This window comes from Accipiter gentilis, chromosome 4 (genome assembly GCF_929443795.1).
Source record: "Accipiter gentilis chromosome 4, bAccGen1.1, whole genome shotgun sequence".
Taxonomy (NCBI): domain Eukaryota; kingdom Metazoa; phylum Chordata; class Aves; order Accipitriformes; family Accipitridae; genus Astur; species Astur gentilis.
In genome coordinates, this window is record NC_064883.1 from 33767001 (window position 1) to 33769413 (window position 2413).

A 2413-nucleotide genomic window follows, 5' to 3' on the forward strand; every position below is an offset into this window, starting at 1 on the left:
AGCGCCATTTCTGAAGGTTTTAGTCCTTTTATTTTAAACAATTCAGGACATTGGAAATATTTCACTCTAGGATACCTTAGTTTTTTTCATTACTAAAAAAAAAAAAAAAAAGAAAAAGAAGAGAAAAGAAAAGAAAAAGTTTCCTAGTATCCTTGGCAGCTGTGAAGAAAACTGGAATATTTCCCTCAGGACTCCTTTTCTGTGCTTGTGGTGAGCAGTTAGTAAGCCCTGTGGTTAGAGCAAGAACGGATGTAAACTAGAAGAGAAAGAATTCAGGCAGAAGAAAGCAGACACCGGCGCGTTGGTGGTATAGTGGTGAGCATAGCTGCCTTCCAAGCAGTTGACCCGGGTTCGATTCCCGGCCAACGCAGTTCCGTTTTTGACACCTTTCTGAGAGGAGCGGCTGGCACGCCGGCGAGTGGTGCTGCCACCCAGAGGGACCTCGACAGGCTGGAGAAGTGGGTCACCGGGAGCTTCCTGGGGTTTCACAAGAAGTGCCCACTCCTGCCCCTGGGGAGGAACAGCGTGGGGAGGTGCAGGGGCCCACCCAGCTGGAGAGCAGATGGGCAGAAAGGGAGCTGGGGGTCCTGCTGGGCCCCGGCCTGAAGAGGAGCCAGCAATGTGCCTTTGCAGCAAAAGCGGCTGCCTTCGTTCGACAAAGCGTTGCCGGTAGGTCGAAGGACACGATTTTTCCCTTCTACGCAGCACTAGCGAGGCCACACCTGGAGCGGTGACTGTGTCCAGTTCTGGACTCCCAAGTACTGGAGAGAGCCCAGTGAAAGGCCACACGGGTGGTTAAAGTTCTGGAGTGTTTCTGCTCTGAGGAAAGACAGAGCTCTTCAGCCTGGAGAAGAGAAGGCTTGGGGGGGACTCTTATTAGTGTGTAGAAATAGCTGAAGGGAGGGCGCAAAGAGGATGGAGCCAGGCTCTCTTCGGGGGTGCCCAGTGACAGGGCCAGAAGCAATGGGCACAAACTGAAACACGGAAGGTTCCCTTTGAACATCAGGAAACACTTTTTCAGTGTGAGGGTGACCGAGCACTGGCACAGGTTGCCCAGGGAGGTTGTGGAGTCTCCATCCTTGGAGGTATTCAAAAGCTGTCTGGACACGGTCCTGGACAACCGGCTGTAGGTGTCCCTGCTTGAGCAGGGGTTGGACCAGATGCTCTCCAGAGGTCCCTTCCAACCTCAACTATTCTGCGAGTCTATTATTCCGTGCATCAAGCCAGGGCAAGAACTGAGAGCAGAGGACCGATGCAAGATGTTAGTGATTTCTCTAGGAGTGGGCATAGCACCAGGAGCTGGGCTGAGAGACAAGGCAGCCAAAGGAAGAAGTGTTACTCCAGCAGAGCTCGAGGAATGCATACAAGCTATGGTTCACTACAGAGCCAGTAGCTAGTGCCTTCAGGAGCCACCAGGTGCCTCAAAGTCTAGGCTTAAGTACCTCCCAGGAAGCCCCACTGTCTGAGTGCACCTCCAGGTCTCTGAAAGTGCCAACCAGTCTTGGTGATGCAATTAATCAGTGTCAATCCCATGGCTCAGAATCCTGTTGTACTTGAAACCTGACTCTTGACAACTCTTTCTGAGAAAATGTTCTATCCCAAAGTAATTTTGAAAATAATTACTATTTTATTTCTAAAGCCTGTTTATATGACAATTGCAGGCAGGAGCTACTCACATGACAGGCTGCAGTGTATGAAAGAATATTCGATTATACCGAATGTTGATTCTTTTTTTTCGGTCTCTTTCTTTTCTTTTTTTCTCAAGAGGGAGAAAACGCACTTATAGGTTTATAACAATCAAAAGAAGGAAAAGGCTAAAGGACCTGAGCTAGCCCAGGGAGAAGTTCTAGCCATTTGCACTTCATAGCTGACTAAGAATGGGTAATGACTAGAGTTCCTAGGAGGAGTGGAGAAAGAGAGATACAGGCTGTGAAAATGTAGTTAAAATAAACTGGATAGATTTACAAAAGGCTGATATTTGAAAGAGGATCAAATCCTCTGTCCTTCTGGAAGAAAAGAGGTTCTGGAAGCAGTAGGTGGGTGATACGCCAGCAGGAGGCAATGGATTGAAAATCAAACCAGAGGAGTTGTACCTGCCCAGATTCTCTTTGCAACTTGTAGGTTTCTAAACCTAAGCTGATGGGTCAAAATGATTAGCTGTTCTACTTGAGTCAAATTAGACTGCTGTTGGAAAAAAATATTTAGTTGTTAATTTTCTTTGTCTGCCGAAGCCTGGATCCCACTGAGGGAAAATCCTCACATGAAAGACTGGAAAATGCTCCAAAAAGGGGTCCCGAGACATCAAGACCCAGAGGAACACAAAGTGTGCTCCACTTCAGAGCAAGGCCAGTGGCTGGTTGGAGCAAGCAAGGCATCACACTCCATAGTACATGGGCTACTCGAGGTCCCTTCA

At 48.2% G+C, this 2413-nt stretch overlaps 1 non-coding gene across 1 annotated transcript; it reads left to right on the top strand.

Moving 5' to 3' along the window:
* Positions 1 to 298: 298 nt before the first annotated feature.
* Positions 299 to 370, top strand: TRNAG-UCC (transfer RNA glycine (anticodon UCC)). The gene has a single exon. It is a non-coding gene; the product is annotated as a tRNA-Gly (tRNA).
* The last annotated feature ends 2043 nt before the right edge of the window (positions 371 to 2413 follow it).